The 22,174-nt window shown below is 44.4% G+C and overlaps 1 long non-coding RNA gene across 1 annotated transcript; it reads right to left on the bottom strand.

Annotated features, from left to right (window-relative positions):
• Window positions 1-21,090: 21,090 nt before the first annotated feature.
• On the bottom strand, window positions 21,091-21,663 carry LOC123057450 (uncharacterized). The gene is made up of 2 exons (XR_006426863.1): window positions 21,522-21,663; window positions 21,091-21,399 (listed from the first exon to the last, which is right to left on the bottom strand). It is a non-coding gene; the product is annotated as an uncharacterized lncRNA (long non-coding RNA).
• Between the last annotated feature and the right edge of the window lie 511 nt (window positions 21,664-22,174).

Raw genomic sequence — 22,174 nt, 5'->3', positions numbered from 1 at the left:
GATTCTGAGGTGGTGCACCACCCCGAATGTGGGCCGATTTTTGTCAATATTTTTGATTGGTGCAATTTATTCTCTGCCGAGATATATAGCCAGTAGCCCTCAAGGTGGGTATCGGTCTAAAACCCGAGATGCACATGAAGGATGACATAAGACCGCTGATCCCAGTAGCCGCTGAGACTCAGGTTGATTTGCAAAATCGGCCTGAGGATCAAGTCCTAGCTCGGCAGAATACTTCGGGACACTAAAAGCGGCGTGCTCAGTCCTCGAGACTCAGGTTGGGTGCGGCCGATCAACCTGAGGATCAAAATCTCCTCGGAAACTATATTGCACATAAAATTTTCTGCATTGAACAGACAATGCAGTAGCCCCTGAGACACTGGTTGGGTGGCAACACCAGATCAGGGGATCGATGTGCCCCTTTAATATTTGTAAATAATAAGCCCGAAGCCCAGTAGCCCCCGAGCCTTAATGCGGGCACGGGTGGCCGAATTAAGGATCGATATCCATAGTAAAATCACAAATTATGTGTAATGACTCAATGTATCCAAGTACTTTACGTCATTGATGCTCGGATCCGCATTGTACAAAACTTTGTTGACCGACCATTGGCTTCCACCTCCTCGGCCAGTAGCCGAGGAGTGTTTGTCCTACTTTATAAATCCTCTATGAGGGCAAAGATTTACGACAAACAAGGCAATCTAGCCACACGGTTTTATAAACAAAGGTACGCAGAGAGATATGTTATATTACTGTTTAACAGAAGAAATGTCTTCCAAAGAAAATAGTCCCGCTATCAGTTCCTTTCTTTGGGTTGTCATGCTAAGCATGATCATGAAACCTCAGCTCCAATGTAAGAGCAAAATATCGAGGATTTAGTTTGGGAGGCTAGTTAATAGCCCCCGGTAGTGTTCGGCGACAGTCGAGGTCAAGCCGAAAACACTTCGGCCATTGTTATGAATGGCCCGTCATTTAACACCGTCATCGGATCGCTGGCCAGTTTAAGCTTATTTTGACAGTTAGTTTTCGGCTTTCTCCACTGAGGTGCTTAACCATGTGAGCTGGAAGCACAATCGCAGTGGTTCTCCCTTTGCACACCTAGCCGAACAAAGCAGAACGTAGGAGCCAAGAGTAGGAGCCGGGCAACCCAACTATTGACCGAAGACACAATTCGAGACCGATGCATATATAGCAATATTCGAGAATGGTTTTGCCGAATCTCTAAAGGTGTCCGGCGTTGCACTGCGAGACTTGTGCTGAAAACACACAAATAGTTTAAAAGTGGCATAAGCTTGGAAAACCAAAAAACATCAGTAAAAACTTGATGTCCGAACAAGATCAAGTGTTCGGTGCCAATCCGAAAATTGGCCTTAGAAAAAGAAGTGCTTCTGTCGTGCTTTAACATGATACATCCTATCTCAAGACTTCAAGCGGGCCAGCCTACGGCTTCGACCTCTTATCCCGAGGGTGGAGTACTTCTCATTAGGCCAGTTTAGCAAACTAAACTATAGCGGCTTTGAGAGAGAAATTAGGCTCCCCGGCTAGTGACCACACGCTCGTGTCGAAAAAAGGAGTGATAGAAAATAATAATAATAATAATAATAATAATAATAATAATAATAATAATAATAATAATAATAATAATAATAAAACTTTGCAATGACTAAGAAGAAGAACACTCATCATAAAACGGCTCATATAAATTTAAGAGCCCCCAAGTGACTTGGGTAAAAGAATGATTGCATGTACCGAAGTACTTATATCATATCTATGTTCAACCGAACATTAAACGCGTCTTAACCGACCGTCGGCTTCTCCCTCTTCGGTCAAGGACCGAAAAGTGTTATGTACTCCATCGGTCGAGAATATCGATGGTGTTTCCAATAACCAGGCAATCAGGCCATAAGGCTGTAACAGACAAAGCGCGCTCAGGGAACTTATGCTATATTACTGCGAAGTGTAAGAAGCATCTTCGAAGAAAATAGTACCCCCACTGATACCTTTCTTCGGTGCTCATTGTTATTATGAGACTTGTGCAATAGATTTTTTGTACTCATGAGTTCCGTTGTGTGCCGACCATCATTGAAAACTATAAGAGCGCTAGCTTTCGGCTTCACCCAGTCTGAGGTCCGGCTCGGGTGACCCGATCGTGACAATCGCAGAGGTGCTCCCTTTACCCCATAGCCGAACAATCGGGAATGTAGGGGTAAACACAGGAGCGAGGCAACCCAGCTTGCAAATCGCTTAAGTCAATATGGTGCATATTCTGGCGTAATACACGAACAAGGAACGAAGCCGTACAAGTATAATCATATGCAAGAGGAAAAGCTTCATGAAGGAAGCCCCCAAATGAATTGGGTATTTGAATTTATGCGTCACAAACAAAGTTTGGACAAGGAAATTTTTTACCAGCAACTTTTTTCCAAAAAAGTATAATGCTTGGTCGAACCGAACACAAGTTAGAAATTAAAGCTTTGAGCCTGAAAGCGACTTAGCTGGTTAATGTGTTCGGTATTGATGACACGGTCCGAGCTTGATGCGGGGCAAGGTTCCATCCCCCAAGCCGGTCCCAAGGTGCCGGTTCGGAGAGCTCGACATGCCGAAGTGGTGACATAGCACGGTCAATGCAGACCGGCAGAGTGACGCCGAAGTCTCCGTATCATTTTCCTGTGCACAAAAAATAGTGCAAACCGGAGATAATAGTAATAATGATAATTAAAAAAATCATTGCATAATAAATAATTTATGCAAAGTGAGTAATAAAAGAAATATGGCCTGGCGCCGAAGTCAATGTCGATGCAGAGCGTCGGCGTGATGCGGTAAAGGCGTGGCAAAGCCTGAATTCACAGGTCAGTCCGAGCTCCGGATGCGGCGTTTGCTGGACTATGTACGGAAACTGACCGAACCACCATGCGACTCTTGTTAATGCGGCCACCATTTGATAGACCTATGTACATATGATGGACAAACCAGAGTAATAATTCCTTGGGAAAAATGAAATCAAACAAGAAAAAAATACTGGGATTAATAGCACCTGGTTTATTTGTTGTAGCAATCCGAAGGAAGGTGATTCCCAAAATTGGGACTCGATCTGCACAATCATTGCCTGATGGGCGATAAAACGACGGCATGGCAATGCTGGCGAAGGTTGGCTCACCGAGGCAAAGCCCTCGGCCCAGCTAACGTGACAGAGCTGGTCGGCTAGTGACGCTGAAGTGTCCGGAGTAGGTTGATGAAGAGATGGCGAAGGCCCCGGTCCAGCCGAGATGTCGAACCCTCGATGTCAGCCGATGAGTCGAAGTAGGTCGACGTGATGGACACCAGCTTGAAGAAGCAATAGTGCGGCCCTGCCGATGCAGGTCATGACATGGTTAATGCCGGCTTGATGAAGTGACCGTGCGGCGATGCCCGTGTGCACGCTCCATGTAATCCATGGGGCAGCGATGTTGGTGATGATTTATCCTTCGTGATGCCGAACTCTTGTTCGGCTTGCCGAGATGATGATCCGAAGAAATTCAGCTCGGCTCAATAAAGTGACAACGTGTCTAGTGTAGATCGGTAGCTGTAGAACAACGTTACCGTGCTGGTTTGACACCAGCGTGATGGTGAAGATCATATTGGAAAAGACTTCAAAATTAGAGGGACGTGTTTGGGAACAAAACACAATACCCCATACAAAACTTCCTTCAAAAAGGACGTCCGAAATCCCATTCATAAAAAAGATGAATTCGGATCGGATCCGTTCTCGCGCAGAAAACACATCCGAAAGTGATGCACTAATTGGAAGGTTCCCGGAGTTTGGACGGTCGGATCGAGCTGAAATTGTGAGGGGTGGTAGAGGTAGTAATTCTGCAGCCGATCAACGATTGGATCTTCCACAGGACGTCCGAGCTAGAAGCTGGACACCATACCCTAAACTCGTCCAGATTCCTGTCCAGATTTGACAGGGATCCGGTATATTATAGATTGCCGGAGATTCCGACATCGGAACTCGACGAAATTTTGCATGGTCGTTATAGACTCAATTTTGCACAATTTCAGCAAAGGGATCTTCAAAGCGATGCTCTAAGAGGTGGTGGCAGCGGATACAAGTTCGCTGTTTGGAAAAACAGCACGGTCACCCGAGGGCAATGTTGACGTTGAGCCCCCGAGCTCCATAGATGATTCCTCCATAATCTTGCTAGAGATGGAGCACGGTCCTCGGTCAAGCCAAGGTGACCAGTTGAGCCGGTGACGAAGATGCCGGTATCGCAGTTGACCTGCAGACGAGCCATCGATCCTTTTGCCGATCACACAGTGGAACTCTCAATGAAAGAACCAATGTCGGCGTCAAAACCGGCGGATCTCGGGTAGGGGGTCCCGAACTGTGCATCTAGGCGGATGGTAATAGGAGACAAGGGACACGATGTTTTTACCCAGGTTCGGGCCCTCTCGATGGAGGTAAAACCCTACTCCTGCTTGATTAATATTGATGATATGGGTAGTACAAGAGTAGATCTACCACGAGATCAAGGAGGTTAAACCCTAGAAGCTAGCTTATGGTATGATTGTTGTATATGATCTATCGACTAGCCTGGCCTCGGTTTATATAATGCACGAGAGGCCTAGGATAACAAGAGTCCTAGATGAATACGCCGGTGGGGAGGAGTCCTTGTCTTGATTGCCAAGTCTTGTGTAATCTTCCATGTATGCGGCAGCTGTCCTAACTGGCCCATGAGTATACGGCCATGGGGGTCCTCGGCCCAATCTAACAGATCGGGAGATGACGTGGTGAGTACCTCCTAGTCCAGGACACCGTCAGCTGGGCAGGACATGGCATTGTTTTGTTCTTATGTAGCTCTGCCACTGGCGCCACATCTAGAGGGACAACATGGATTTGCATTTCTCTATGCGCTCTGGTTCATAATGGGTGGGCAACACACATTGTATTATCTAACTAGCAAGATGCATGTGCATTGCACGGAACATCAAGATGCATTTGTATGAATAGTTTATCTTGTGGGAGAAAAGGATGGACGAGGGAAGGCCTTATCTGCAAATGTGGAGAGGAGTGTGGGTAAATTGTCATAGTTTCCTTCCTATCAATTAGATATAGATCGAACGGCCTATATTGCAGGATGGCAGGCACACCATCATCACCAACTCTGCTTTTTATAAGAGTAGAGGGTAGAGATAGAGAGATGGGGATAAGAGTATAAGAGTAGAGAAAAAAGTAGAGAAATATGCCTTCTCTATGTTATCATGTTCCTCTTCTGTTCTTCTTAATAAGTATATTACTTCCTCAGTTCCTAAACTGCCTTGGGTGCATGCGTGTGTTGTGGTGGCGTGCGTTTGTACGAGGTGTTGTTCATTGTTGCTTTATTTACAAAGCGGGGCGAAAGCCTTTTTCGTAAAATATAAGTCTTTTTAGATATTCCAATTAGAACTACATACGGATGTATATAGACATATTTTAGAGTATACATTCACTCATTTTGCTCTGTATGTAGTCCGCATTCGAATATCTAAGAGATTTATATTTAAGAACGGAGGGAGTAGTACAATATGTTCCTTGTCGGAAGTGGAGCAGGGACATTTGCAGTCGACAGGTCTATTGGGTAGCTTCAGATGGATGCTTACAACAATTCTCGATGGTCTGCCATAATATCCGGGAAATGCTGGGAGCTATGTCGTCTTTGATAGTCTAGACTAATAGTAACATTATTGTGCCTTCAGTTGAATAGAGCTGCCTCTTTGAGGGCCGAAGCCTTTCCGAACCCTTTCTTGTCGTACCGGCAATACAAGCCCATATAGTCCAGCTAGTTCCACTTTCCTGATTTTACTGTTGATGCTTAGGGTTTTCCCCTTTTATCTACTCTACTATGATCTGCGTAGGTGCTTTCTGTCGTACTAGCAGTACTCCACCCTTCAAGCTAAACAACACAAGAATCATAATCCCAAAGCTTAGTTGTTAAGATATGATTGTGATATGATCCTGATATTAGTTAACATACACATTTAGTTGGCTAGCTAAAGGTCCCACTTGAGTTTCCAAATACATGTCACGACATATAGAGAGAAAACAGAATTGCATTTCTTTGTCACTTGTTGACTGTACTTTCTTGTCCATACCAAATCTTAGTTATTATTTTAAAGCAAACATCAGTTGCTAACTACCCTTTGCGCGGTTTGGAGCTTCAGATCTGGCATCCCACTGCCACGTCAACACTATACACATCATGTTTCGGTTTCTCCATTTTATGTTGACCACGATCAGCCTACGTGGTTTGTGTCGTAATAGCACTGTTCCATCCATCGAGCTAAACAGGCTTAGTTGTACAAATTCAAATGTGATATTATGCTGATATTAGTAAAACTGGAACATGTTTAATTGGTCAGCTAAATGTTCCTACTTCAATTTCGAACTACACGTGAGCCTCATATGGAGAGACCTAAAGGAATAGTATTTCTCTGTGTGCTCTGGTTCATCATGGGTGGGCAACAGACATTGTATAGAAAGACTTGTAATATCTTCAATATGCTTGTTGTTGTGCTCTTCTTTAACATGATCCTCTACTCTTCTTTAATAAGTATGTTACTTGTTGGGAAGAGTAGCAGAGACATTTGCGGTCAACTGGACAGGTCAAGTTGTTCTCCCTTAGTATATTTTGAATCTGTCAGGTCAGGTCAACTTGTTCTTCTTTACTATATATTGAAGCTGTCATATGCGAAGTATCATCACTTTATTTTGAGTAGTAGGCCACATTATATTAATGCACAAACCAAATTACAGCATGCATGTAATCTCTCAGAAGAATTGTAGAGATAGCACAAAGGGGTTTACAGGGAGGCAGTGCTGGATTAGAATCACTTCTCCATTACAAAGATAATCTCACTTGTTTTTATGTTTTCATGCATGTCAGGTATTGAACATGATCAAAATGAATATGAGAATGGGCGCACGAGAAGAATATTGCAGAACAATCCACTGGCTAACAAACTAGGTGTGGTGGAGGATGGCCTATCTTATTCACCCATCAAGGTGCTTGCTCTAACTTGGCAAGGTTGTATTGGTCACACATATTTTGCATATGACCTCTTGCACTACTTCTACTTTGTTACACCACCATCTGCTTAGTTTAAGCATCATATACGAGTATATGCCATACCTATCCATTTTCTGTACCTATTCCATGCATGTGTCATCATACTATGTTTTTCCAGTCAAATGTTGTTATTTCGTAATAGATGTCAAAAAGGAAGAGGGTGAGTGCAGATCCTCAAGGAGTACAAACTAGGTATTTGGAAAAAGGTAGTGATACCTGCTAAATCAGATAGATCAGCAGCCACAGAAAACACAGGCCCAACTGTACCACACTTTACCCCTACTCCACTAGACAAACCCCTATTAGAACTACAGAGAGCCCAGCATCAGGTACTGTCTATGATATTAGATCAAAATTTGAACTCCTAAATTTCTACATGTGCCTTACCTTCTCTCTTGTATGAAAACTAATTTCAGATGAATCTCCTTGCTCAAAGGATCATAGGATCTCACAACACAGTACTGGGCACTGCATTTCTCTTGTCAGTACCTCTTGCCCTTTGTCACCATACTTACACTCATTGTTGTTTGATTATGTAGCATCATTGTAAATGTTCACTTCTTTATCCTCCCTTTGCTCGAAATTATAAGATCTATATTTACTCTTAGATAAATGTAGAATTAAAACAATGGTTATGAAGTTTTGGATTGCTCATGTAAGTACCTGTTGTCATGTACTCCCTCTGTATCGAATTAATTGTTGATCAATTGGATGTATTTAGAACTTAATAGTGCTAGATACAGCCATTTGAGCTACAAGTAATAACGGATGGCAGTGGTATTACTGTAGTTGCATTGCGAGATAGTTGATTGTCTAGCATTACTCTACATCTTATTTGCCCTGCCCTCCACTTTCTCCAAATTATCAGATCTACATTTACTCTTAGCAAAATGTTGAATAAAGCCAATGCTACTGCACATGTTGATGTCTGCATTCCTCTTGTCAGTACCTTTTGCCTTGTAACGTTGTACTTAATTAATTGCTATTTGATTATGTATCATCACTCTGCACCTGAGCTTCATTATCCTCTATTTCTTCCAATATTATTTGATCTATATTTACTCTTTGCAAAATGTAGAATAATGGCAACGCTTATAAAGATGTTTCTTTGGGGAATTTATTGAATTATCCTTCCATCGACATGGGCAAGGGCTTTGTCCAGCCCGTGTTAACATGTAATGTAAGTTCATCCTTCTCAAGCCTTCAAACTTTGTTCTAGTATAGATTTGGATAGGCATCATTTCCTCCACTGTTGTTTACTTTGGTGTTTACATCTGATTGGATGTTTGCAACAACTACCAGTTTTAAATTGTAGTTGTAAAAACATGTTCCTTATGCAGAACAGATCCATTTATTTGTTTATATAATTGCGAAACCTTATACATGTGTTCTTGTTTCTCTTTCAGAGTCGTATCTCTTATGCCAGGCAGAACTTTAGGGAAGATAGTGATCCAAACCATCTTGAAGAGACCGAGATGACCCCAAGGTCCTGTCTTGATGAAGACAGTGAGTTGAAGCTACTCACTAGCCACTGTGAGACAACCTCTGTGCAGTCGCTGCCTCAATCAGTTCAACTGCTTCAGTCTCAACTTAAAGCGGAAAGGCTTGCTTTAGCTCAGCATCGACTTGATGTCAATGATGCAATGAAGATCTTATAGGACTGCCTTGCGTGCTTTGGTGCTATACAACTAGGGATAGAGCATCTATCGTTGACACAATTGAGGTCTCATCATCTTGTTTGGCTGCTTGCCGTGCCTGTCCTGGCCAGGCCTAATGCTTTCTGAAGTGCTCTTAGTTTTTTATATTCTTTTGTGGTGCATTTATATACACTGGTGGCAACCTATGATGCCCAATGTATGTAATATGTGGTCACGTTGCGCTTTATTATCACTGGTGGCGAACTTTGATGCCCAGTGGATGTAATATGTTGTAATTTGTTTATTGCGTAGTTTAGGTTTATTCTTGGTCGGTATGCTGTAATTTATGCCGGAAGGTTCAATGGATCTCAATGTTGTCGGTCTTCAGGCCGGCCCGTTACTCATATGGGCCAAAACATGGGCCTATAATCATCTTGGGCCATTAGCAGGTCTAAATGTATTGTAGTTTTCCGCCTTTAACAGGCCCGAGTAAAGTTTTGGCTAGCTGGGCTAGAGAATTCCATGGGCTTTTAACAGGCTAAAATCTAGAATGGGCTAGCGTTGAGCCGAAAAATTCGCAGGCCAATACAGTCTGAAACTGCCTAAGGCCCATGTTTTGCCCAAATAAGACAAGCCGTTAACAGGCCAAAATATATCTAGGGCCTTGTTTGGCCCAATAAAATTATGGGCTTTAAGCAGGCTGGTATCAACACGAGCCATAGGCCCAACAGTATCAAGGGCCATTATCAGATGGGTTGTAAGCAGGCCGGATTCAACGCGGGCTGTAATTAGGCCCAACTGTTACACGGGCCATTAACAGGCCGATAGCCCAGTTGGGCTAAAATTTATCCACAAAGACTACGGGCTATTAAGAGGCCTAAAGTTAGTTCAGACAAGAAATAGCCCAGTTTCTGCATGGGCCGTTAAATGGGTAAAGTTAAACCAGGCCGACAACGTATGAGATGCACCACGGGCTGCTAACAGGCCGAAACTATTATCAGGCCAAACTGGTAAACGGGCATTTAACAGGCTGAAATACAAACTTGGCTTAGAATGGGCCCAAAAGAACAGTGGCCTATTAATAGGCCTGACGGTGTCCTGGACTAGGGGGTACCCACCATGTCGTCTCCCGATCTATTAGATTGGGCCGAGGACCCCCGTGGCCGTATACTCATGGGCCAGTTCGGACGGCTGCCGCATACAAGGAAGATTCCACAAGACTTGACGATCAAGACAGGGACTTCTCCCCACCGGCGTATTCAGCAAGGACTCTTGTTATCCTAGGCCTCCGGTGCATTATATAAACCGAGGCCAGGCTAGTCGATAGAATCAACTCCATACACAACAATCATACCATAGGCTAGCTTCTAGGGTTTAGCCTCCTTGATCTCGTGGTAGATCTACTCTTGTACTACCCATATCATCAATATTAATCAAGCAGGAGTAGGGTATTACCTCTATCGAGAGGGCCCGAACCTGGGTAAAACAAAGTGTCCCATGTCTCCTGTTACCATCCGGCCTAGACGCACAGTTCGGGACCCCCTACCCGAGATCTGCCGGTTTTGACACCGACATTGGTGCTTTCATTAAGAGTTCCGCTGTGTGATCGACAAAAGGATCGATGGCTCGCCTGCAGATCAACTGCGACTTTGGCATCTTCGTCACCAGCTTGACTGGTCACCTTGATTCGACCAAGAATTGTGCCCTGTGTTCGGATCACCATGTCTGGACGAGGGCCTTCATCAAACATCAACTCCGATCTCTATCAAGATCACGGACGAATCATCTATGGAGCTCGGGGGCTCAACGTCAACATTGCCCTCAAGCGACCGTGCTTTTTTTCTGGACAGCGAACTCGTATCTGCCACCACCACCTCCTCGAGTATTTCTTTGACGATCGCTTTGGTGGAATTGTGCGGAATTTAGTCTACAACAACCTTGGAAAATTTCGTTGAGTTCCAATGAAGGAATCTCTAGCAATCCATGATATACCGGAGCCTTGTCAAATCTGGACGGGAATTTGGATGAGTTTAGGGCGTGGTGTCCAGCTTCTAGCTCGGACTTCCTTTGGAAGATCCAACCGTTGATCGGCTGCGTAATTCCTATATCTACCACCTCTCAAAATTTCGGCTCGATCCGACCGTCCAAACTTCGGGAACCTTCCGATTAGTGTATCACTTTTCGGATCTGATTTCTGCGCGAAAACGAATCCGACCCGAGTTCATCTTTTCTATGAACAGGATTTCGGACATCCCTTTTGAAGAAAGTTTTGTATGGGGTATTGTGTTTTGTTCCTGAACACATCCCACTAACTGTCAAATCTTTTGAACATGATCTTCAACATCATGCTGGTGTCAAACCAGTCCGGCAATATTACTCCACGGCTGCCGACCTGCGCTAGACATGGCGTCACTTTGTTGAGCCGAGCTCAACTTCTTCGGATCATCATCTCGGCAATCCGAACAAGAGCCCGGCATCGCAAAGGATAAATCATCACCAACATCGCCGCCCCACGGATTACATGGAGTGGGCATACCGGCATCGCCGCACGGTCGCTTCATCAAGCCGGCATCGATCACGTCACGACCTGCATCGACAGGGCCACACTATTGCTTCTTCAAGCTGGTGTCCATCACGCCGACCTACTTCGACTCATCGGCTGACATCGAGGCTTCGACATCTCGGCTGGACCGGGGGCTTCGCCATCTCTTCATCAACCTACTCCAGACACTTCGGCGTCACTAGCCAACCAGCTCCGTCACGTTAGCTGGGCCGAGGGCTTTGCCTCGGCGAGCCAACCTTACCAGCATTGCCATGCCGTCGTTTTATCGCCCATCAGGCAATGGGTGTGCCGAGCAAGTCCCAATTTTGGGAATCACCTTCCTTCGGATTGCTACAACAAATAAACCAGGTGCTATCAATCCCAGTATTTTTTGCTTGTTTGGGTTCATTTTTCGCAAGGAATTATTACTCTGGTTTGTCCATCATATGTACACAGGTCTATCAAATGGTCGCCGCATTAACGACGGTCGCATGGTGGTTCGGTCAGTTTCCGTACATAGTTCGGCGAACGCCGCATCCGGAGCTCGGACCGACCTGTGAATTCAGGCTTTGCCACGCCTTTACCGCATCACGCCGACGCCCTGCATCGACATTGACTTCGGCGCCAGGCCATATTGCTTTTATTACTCACTTTGCATAAACTATTTATTATGCAACGATTTTTTTAATTATCATTATTACTATTATCTCTGGTTTGCACTATTTTTTGTGCGCAGGAAAATGATCCAGTGACTTCGGCGTCACTCTGTCGGTCTGCATTGATCGTGCTATGTCACCACTTCGGCGTGTCAAGCTCTCCGCTCCGCCACCTCAGGACCGGCTTGAGGGATGAAACCTTGCCCCGCATCAAGCTCGGACCGCGTCATCAATTCCGAACACATTAACCAGCTAAGTCGCTTTCATGCTCAAAGCTTTAATTTCTAACTTGCGTTCGGTTCGACCAAGCATTATACTTTTTTGGAAAAAAGTTGCTTCTAAAAAATTTCCTTGTCCAAACTTTGCTTGTGACGCATAAATTCAAATACCCCGTTTACTTGGAGGCTTCCTTTATGAAGCTTTTCCTGTTGCATATGATTATACTTGTACGGCTTCGTTCCTTGTTCGTGTATTATGCCACAATATGCACCATATTGACTTAAGCGATTTGCAAGTTGGGTTGCCTTGCTCCTGTGTTTACCCATACGTTCCCGATTGTTCGGCTAGGGAGTAAAGGGAGCACCTCTGCGATTGTTACGATCGGGTCACCCGAGCCGGACCTCAGACTGGGTGAAGCCGAAAGCTAGCGCTCTCATAGTTATTCAATGATGGTCGGCACACAACGGAACTCATGAGTACAAAAAATCTATTGCACAAGTCTCATAATAACAATGAGCACCGAAGAAAGGTATCGGTGGGGGTACTATTTTCTTCGAAGATGCTTCTTACACTTCACGGTAATATAGCATAAGTTCCCTGAGTGCGCTTTGTCTGTTACAGCCTTATGGCCTGATTGCCTGGTTATTGGAAACACCATCGATATTCTCGACCGATGGAGTACATAACACTTTTCGGTCCTCGACCGAAGAGGGAGAAGCTGACGGTCGGTTAAGACGCGTTTAAAGTTCAGTTGAACATAGATATGATATAAGTACTTCGGTACATGCAATCATTCTTCTACCCAAGTCACTTGGGGGCTCTTAAGTTTATTTAAGCCATTTTATAATAAGTGTTCTTCTTCTTAGTCGTTGCAAAGTTTTATTATTATTTATCACTCCTTTTTTCGACACGAGTGTGCGGTCACTAGCCGGGGAGCCTAAGTTCTCTCTCAAAGCCGCTAGAGTTTAGTTTGCTAAATTAGCTTGATGAGAAGTACTCCGCCCTCGGGATAGGAGGTTGAAGCCGTAGGCTGACCCGCTCGAAGTCTTGAGATAGGATGTATCATGTTAAAGCACAACAGAAGCACTTCTTTTTTCTAAGACCAACTTTTGGATTGGTACCGAACACTTGATATTGTTCGGACGCCATGTTTTTACTGACGTTTCTTGGTTTTCCAAGTGTTTTGGCACTTTTAAACTATTTGTGCTATTCCAGCATTAGTCTCGCAGTGCAACGCCGGACACCTTTAGGTATTCGGCAAAAACATTCTCAGATATTGCTATATATACATCGGTTTCGAATTGTGTCTTCGGTCAATAGTTGGGTTGCCCGGCTCCTGTACTTGCTTCCTATGTTCCGTTTTGTTCGGCTAGGCATGCAATGGGAGAACCACTGCGATTGTGCTTCCAGCTCACATGGTTAAGCACCTCAGTGGAGAAAGCCGAAAACTGACTTTCACAATAAGCGTAAACTGGTCAGCGATCCGATGACTATGTTAAATGATGGGCCATTCATAACATTGGCCGAAGTGTTTACGGCTTGGCCCCGACTGTCGCCGAACACTACCAGGGCTATTAACTGGCCTCCCAAACTAAATCCTCAATATTTTGCTCTTACATTAGAGCTGAGGTTTAATGATCATGCTTAGCATGACAACCCAAAGAAAGGAACCGATAGCGGGACTATTTTCTTTGGAAGACATTTCTTCTGTTAAATAGTGATATAACTCTCTGCGTACCTTTGTTTATAAAACTGTATGGCCAGATTGCCTTGTTTGTTGTAAATCTTTGCCCTCATAAAGGCTTTATAAAGTAGGACAAACACTCCTCGGCTACTGGCCGAGGAGGTGGAAGCCGATTGTCGGTCAACAAAGTTTTGTACAATGCGGATCCGAGCTTTAATGACGTAAAGTACTTGGATACATAGAGTCATTACACATAATTTGTGATTTTACTATTAATATTGATCCTTAATTCGGCCACCCATGCCCGCATTAAGGCTCGGGGGCTACTGGGCTTCGGGCTTATTATTTACAAATATTAAAGGGGCACATTGATCCCCTGATCTGGTGTTGCCACCCGACCACTGTCTCGGGGGCTACTGCATTGCTTGTCCAATGCAGAAAATTTTATGTGCAATATAGTTTCCGAGGAGATTTTGATCCTCAGGTTGGTCGGCCGCACCCAACCTGAGTCTCGAGGACTGAGCACACAGCTTTTAGTGTCCCGAAGTATTCTGCCGAGCTTGGACTTGATCCTCAGGCCGAATTTGCAAATCAACATGAGTCTCAGCTGCTACTGGGATCAGCGGTCTTATGTCATCCTTCAGGTGCATCTCGGGTTTTAGACCGATACACACCTTGAGAGCTACTGGCTATATATCTCGGCAGAGAATAAATTGCACCAATAAAAAATATTGAGAAAAAATCGGCCCATAGTCGGGGTGGTGCACCACCTCGGAAGCAGCCTGACATAAAGCTCGGGCGCTAGTGGCTGGCTCCATAGAGGGCATTTCCGGCATTAAGCTCAGCTAAACTCCTTCAAATTTTTTGAACCAAGGTGATATGACACCTCGGATATAGTCCGGCGTTGGAGCTGGGACACTGTCCGGCGTTGGAGCTCGGATATAGTCCGGCGTTGGAGCTCGGATAAAGTCCGGCGTTGGAGCTTGGACATAGTCCGGCGTTGGAGCTCGGATACATTCCGGCGTTGGAGCTCGGAAGCGGTCCGACATTGGTGCTCGGCCGCAAAAGATACCTCGAATGCAGTCCAGCGTTAGAGCTCGGACGCAAGAGGACACTGCCTCCTGGGAACAACTTCAAACCCGAGGTGTGGCATAAAAATAAACAAGGCATTGATAAAGGCCGGAAACTTAAAGGGGCTCCTCGGATACCCGACGTGTAAACTCGTCGAATGCATTTCGGCGATCCTCAAGATTGAAGATAAAGAAGATTTGTTGAACCAGTTTTCAAGACTGGCAACCGAAGATGAAGAATAGTTCGGAAGAATCGAGGAGCGTCCCTAACTTGAAGACCGGTTCAGGGGGCTACTGACGGTGTCCTGGACTAGGGGGTACTCACCACGTCGTCTCCCGATCTATTAGATTGGGCCGAAGACCCCCGTGGCCTTATACTCATGGGCCAGTTCGGACGGCTGCCGCATACAAGGAAGATTCCACAGGACATGGCGATCAAGACAAGGACTTCTCCCCACCGGTGTATTCGGCTAGGACTCTTGTTATCCTAGGCCTCCGGAGCATTATATAAACCGAGGCCAGGCTAATCAATAGAATCAACTCCATACACAACAATCATACCATAGGCTAGCTTCTAGGGTTTAGCCTCCTTGATCTCGTGGTAGATCTACTCTTGTACTACCCATATCATCAATATTAATCAAGCAGGAGTAGGGTATTACCTCCATCGAGAGGGCCCGAACCTGGGTAAAACAAAGTGTCCCCTGTCTCCTGTTACCATCCGGCCTAGACGCACAGTTCGGGACCCCCTACCCAAGATCCGCCGGTTTTGACACCGACAAGGCCTGATACAATATGGGTCATAATTTGGCCCAAAACACGACAGGCTATGAACGGGCCCGATCTGATATGGGCCTCAATTTGACCCAAAACATGGCAGGCTGTTAATGGGCCAGACCACTTGTGTCTGAAAAAATATGGCGGGCCTTTAGCTAGGCCGGCCTTTTTACCTGAAATGGGCCACTGTTGGGCTGTGCCACATGTTGACATACCATAAGCGTCTTCCGTCCATTGTAGGGATGACATCTGTCCCAACGATGAGCTGACACGTGCATTATCCGACGAATGGGAATTTTACACATAGAAAATCCCCATTGGTCGGGGCTGTTAAGGGCTTATCGGATCCAAACCAGAACACGATAGCTTAACGGTGACTCGTTACGGTGGATGCCACGTGTCGATCACCCTTGATGAAAGCACTTTTATGACGCGCGACTTATCATAATTTTGGTAATGTCATGGAATATTTCTACGACAGCACATGTATGACTCTCTTGATTCTGTCATAAAATCGTCATGGATGTACATGCATGAAAGAACACGTGACCTACTGTGACAAACACATATCATCATGGAAGTGTATTTTTTTGTAGTGTCATCGCGTACTCGGACGCTGATTGGGCTGGCTGCCCTGATACTCGCTGGTCCACTTCCGATTATTGTGTATATCTCGGTGACAACCTTTGTCCTGGTCCCCAAATGCCAGGCTACAGTCTCTCGCTCCAGTGACGAAGCCAACTATCGTGTCGTGGCTCACGTTGTGGCTGAATGTTCTTGGCTTTGTCAACTTCTTCATGAGCTTCATCGCCCCCTCCACACCGCCACTCTCGTATTTTGTGACAATGTCAGCGCTGTCTACATGTCTTGCAACCCGGTTCAACATCGTCATATGAAGCACATCGAGATTCAAATACATTTTGTTCACGAAAAGGTGTCTCTCGGTCCGACTCGGGTTCTTCATGTACCATCTTCGCACCAGTTTCCTGATATTATGACAAAGGGTCTACCGTCCAGCTATTCATGGACTTTCGGTACATTCTATGCGTCCGTCCATCTGACGCATTGATTGCGGGGGGATGTTAAAGTACATACCTTGTATAGCTATATCCTACCTTCGTATCTTCATAATTATACTCGCTTGTAGATTGGTACGAGGAGGTATGTTCGTTAGCTTCCAAGGCTCCATGTAATCGTGATATAAATATAGAGCTGATCGCCCCGATTGAGTGGCTTCTTCCCTCATCTCTCTTGCTCGTCTATAAAATGCAAAACATTCAGTTTATGACTGGTGACTAAGATGAACAACCCAGATTTCTCCAAAGTTGCAACATTTATATTGAAGCAAGTCTTAAGCTGTCACTACGTTCCCCACTTAAAACTTTGGGGCTACATCTAATATGGATATAAGGGAGGTACACCTTCAAGTTCTCAGTTTTGAGCAAACCGGGTATCATATTCTTTGTTGAGAAATTTACAAAGTTTATCTCCTCCAAGGTATTCATAGAAAGGCCCGAAAAACCGACTCAGCTATTTGAAGCTATAATTACAAAAGCAAGCACCAAGTCATCACAAGGTGATAAACTCAAGCTTGGGGTTACAGTTGATACATATATTGGAGTTGAAAGAAAATTCAGATTGACCCGGGCTTGGAAAACCCAACCTGGGAGGATCCTTCCTATAAGGACTTGGTCTAAAGAAGCCAAGGACAACAAATTACATGAACTAGTGTCAGCAACAATCATGACCCAGTGCCAGCAACAATCATGACCCGACATCATCAATCTCTGTAACTCAGCAACTTCGAGGATCGCAACTCGACAAGCTCTACATCCTCAAGCTGACTGATCATCAGACGAATATCTTAAGTCCAATTTTTTTATCAAGCCGACGTATTCAAAGCCGGCTCAGTATCATAAGGATATCTTAAGTCCAATATTTTGTCGAACCAGAGCATTGGAAGCCGACTCAAATGGATTATTTTTCCCCAATATTTTTCTCAAGAAACCAGCGTCATATAGTTGATTTTGAAGCCGTCCCAGTGATGTAACAAAGAGACTCGGACTTTCCAAGAGGAATTCCATTGAATGAAGCGCTTGAATTTTTGCATTGACAAAGTTTGACATATCTGCTAAAAAAAGATTAGTTATGAGATCATGGACATGTATCAAGGTGGTTGAGATGATGTCATGATATGGAGTAACTCAATAATTTCTATGTGTGGAAAATTTGCACGACCTGACAAAGATTGACTCGGTCGGGTGTCTTCAAAGAAGGAAATGACAAGGACTGTAGGATGAACATACGTTGGTCCAGAAGAACCCTCGACCCGGTGCATAACCTATCAAATTTGTTCTTGTGTTATTTTTCAGGATAAGTTTAACATGGATAAATCCAAATTAAACTAGGGCTAATGTTGGGGATATTCCCCATGGTTTGACCTGGCCAGGAGGTGTAACCCGGCCCATCACTTGGCGGCCCATGAGTCACCTGACTTAACGGGTCGACCTGGACGACAAGGACTAAAGGCCCAGTGTGCAACCAAGTAGAAAGCCAGCTCGCGAAGAGGCTGGAGGCCGGCTCATGGAGAAGGCCCAGACTGGGTAAACCCAGCCAGGAAGATCACGACCCGGCCGACGAACCTTGCCAGGAGAAGACCCGAACTAGACTCCGGCTTGAAATAGAAAGGAGACTAGTTGTAATCCTACTAGGACTCTACATGAAGGCGCCCCTTCAACTTATATAAGGAAGGGCAACGCACCCCAAAGGGGGGTAGACAGACAAGTATTAGACAAGATCAAAGTAGATGCTCTCGAGATGAGAGGTAGCAAAATAGCACCATTGTAATCAAGATCATCACCATCATAAATATCAATTAAGCAGGATGTAGGCTTTTTCCAACATCGCGAGGGGCCGAACCTGGCTAAAACTTGCGTCTCTCGATTCCATCCAACCCCGTTCAAGCTACCACCTAGGTGCAGTGGCCTCACCACTAAGTCATTTCACAAGGACATCTTGCCGTGACAAAACTACGATAAGCAGGCTCAAGGTAGGCTAAAAAAGCACCATGCTATCAAATTTACTTTGCGTATTGTTTTATGATATAATGCTAATACCTGAGCCTTTGGTTTTGATAGCCGCGGTGACAGATCTTGAGGCTCTTAAGGTTGAGCTAAGTAGAGCTCGGCGGGACGCGTAGCAGCAAAGGCTGCAGCCACTCGGGCCGAGAAGGAGCTAGCGAAAGAAAGGGTAACTCAGGGAAAGGACCAGGTCTGGGTCGTCGAGGTCAAGGACACCCTGAAAGGCATGTACCTTGATCGCAATGCCTTTCTGGAAGAGGAGAAGAAGAAGGCGACCATGGAGCTCAAGAACCTGAGCCTGGCATACGTTGAGGTCCAGACCCAGGCCCGGCCAGACCGCGAAGTGCTTCAGCAAGTGAAGCAAATCGTTGCTAGTAAGCCATATTTTCCATAAGTGTATTTTTTGCCGCAAGGGGTTCATCGAGCTCACCCAAGTATGGCGATTCGCAGAGGCTTTCGGGGACCTCACAAGGAGTGCTTCAGACGCCGGCCGCTACTTCAGTGCTCAAGAGGTCCATGCCATGGAGAAGGCGTTCTAGAATCTGTTCCAGGCACCATCGTACCCAGAGCTGCTCAATAACCAAATGGAGCTACTCATGTAGCTTTTTCGGATGGCGAAGCCGGCACTACAAGATCTCTGCGTCCAGCTCTGGCCCGCGGCAGCGCTGCCTAGCAGCTTCTTTGGTCTACTGGCCCGCCTGCGAGGTCGGCCCTCAGGTGAATCGCTGGAGGGCGTCCAATGGGCGTATGCTTGCATGGCGACACACTATCGGCATATTGATGCGACGCTCATGGCCTCGGGCCCCTGAAGGGAAGAATCAGACCGTGGAGTAGTACTTGATTGGGGTGATGGAGGGAGCTCAGATCACTGAGGAGCGGTGTCCCAAGGACACATTATACATTGGAATGACAAAGTTAGAGCGATGTAAAGACATGCTTTTTGTTTGGTAATAAATGTGGCTTTATGTTCCAATGTATGAGCGTATATATTTATTTGCCCTTATATTTTTACTCTTGTGTGATCGAATTGGCTTTAGAGGCAAGCACAGGATACAAAGGGTGTTTCAGGTGCAGTTTTGACCCTTAGCCGATGTCTTGGTTACCAAAGGCGGTCCACGCATATGAAACGAGGTAATCAGACTATTTTGGTTTCATAGCTTTCACTTAGTCTTTAAGATCTTAACTGTGGGTACTAGTGAATAGCCCCTGATGTGTGAAGTGTTCAGCAACTGGTCGGGGTTTAAGCCGCTATTCACTTCGGCCTATTTGAATAAAAGCCCCTCATTTTTCATGGATGATCTCCAACAAACCTTTGTTTCACACTGTCTTCGCATTGCCGAGTAATTTACGCTTACAAGGACAGTTAGTTTTCGGCTTTCTCCACTGAGCCGCTGAAACATTTGAAATGTCGGCGCACTCGCAGTGGTTCTAGCTTTACACTCTTAGCCGAATGGGTCGTGAGCGTTAGAGGCAAGCACAGGAGCCGGGCAACCCAACTATTGATACTACTAGAACTGGCAAGATACAGATTTCTAGAGAAGCACATAGCAACATGATACTACTACAACTTCGATTCATTCACGCCAGACCACATAACCACCTCATACGACTGGCAAGATAGAGATGTCTAGAGATGCAAGGTGGCACAATCTGGTGCAACCAATTAGTTAATCCATTGGACGCGGATGCTTGGATTTGCCTCCTATCAGTCGTTGGACGGAGGTAATTCAACGGATGGTATTCAAAGTTGTTCATGCACTATATAGGTGTCACCTCAATATATTCAAAGATCCTAGACATCTATGAGGTATCACCTCTTATTTTGAGCTTCTTTTTGTTGGATTGAATCTTGCTCATGCTATGATTTTATCTATATTAGATTGAATCTTTTGGGAATCAATGAGATTTAATATGATGCATGTCTAGTATAAATTTGAAAGACACCCGAGGTGATGTCTAGCATCATTTATGGGGCTGCCTGAAGCAACATGGGCATGCTCAGTACATTAAGATTAAGGATACAACTATGAGGTGTTCTTAGTAATACATTTGAGGTCTCATCCCACTTTGATCTGACAAAAGATGGAACTTATGTGTGATTCTTTACCCCACTTTTTAGGGTATATCGTAAATTTTCATCAAGGCTCATTAATTTATTCACATTGATTACCAAACCTAGTAAATAAACATATGATTTCTTACTAGGATGATGCATGCGAGTGAAATATCAAATGTTGCTAATAAGCACTCAAAAATCTGTTTAGTTTAAGGATACATCAAACAGTAATTAGGTATAATTGTGTAACATCATAATTTTGAATACAATGGTCTGGAATAAAGAAATAAATAGAAGGTGATATAGTATTCACCATGATTGGTGTTACAACATGTTTGACGTCAATCATTAAAACCGATGTAAATTTATAAATAGTAGTAACTTGGTAGAAGAAAGTCGCATGTTGCCTCCCTAATGATCACAAGTCTTAGGGTAACATTCGCACTTGGCACCCATTAGTCTTTTAAACCTGTTCCGGCATTGTCCATCATCCCATCCGTCTTTCACACAACTATCTCGACACATTCCATTTTGATCAGGATGGCATTTATTCCAATGGTTGTGATAGCACATGTTTTCGGTAGATGAAACCTCACCTATGGATAAATAGACAAGGTTAGGAGAAGTAATATGAATGAATGTGTCCAACAATGTTGATATGTCATTGCACAACATGAAACTTCGGCGAAATGCTGATACTATGGATAATTATACTTACTACATGTAGCCATAAGGCAGAAAAGAATCAAACAACACATGGTTGTCTTCCTCCAGGCCTCCATGGTATAATGGGAGAATGTCGGTGATTTTGCTGAGAGAAGGAAAAGAATGTTGTGAAGATGGTGTGTGTTTTGGTTTCTATCGTTTTGAGGTTCTTATAATGTCCATGCCCTATAGATAGTATAAATAGTTAGGTCGTAAGGCCAAGAGGAAAGCAAGGAAGCAAAATTAACCGGAGGAATACAACTAAGTGAACTAAACTTGGCACACACCTTACAACTTAAAATAAATAGTATATCTATCACCTATCTAAGTTTAGCTTGTTGAACTGAATCATTCTGCACATTGACAGGTGATAAGTGCATTACTATTTATATAGCATCCAAACTAAGATTGACGGTAAAGCACATTGGCTACAAAAGGGAACCAATGATATGTTATTAATTTATCTATGATTTTTGTTCTATTCATTCCACAATTCTATTAATTACAAAAATATTCATATTTATTTGGACCAACATATTAATCAAGTTTGTAGATCTAGTTCATGTTTTCAATACATATGCTTTAAGTGAAAATAGGTTTTTGGAGTTCCATGGGAAATCTGGAAAATTAGGAGGGTCAATTTAATAAAGGAAGGGAATCAAAAGT

This window comes from Triticum aestivum, chromosome 3A, assembly GCF_018294505.1.
Source record: "Triticum aestivum cultivar Chinese Spring chromosome 3A, IWGSC CS RefSeq v2.1, whole genome shotgun sequence".
Taxonomy (NCBI): domain Eukaryota; kingdom Viridiplantae; phylum Streptophyta; class Magnoliopsida; order Poales; family Poaceae; genus Triticum; species Triticum aestivum.
The sequence above is the reverse complement of the archived record's forward strand: the minus strand, read 5'-3'. Positions and strand labels throughout refer to the sequence as shown.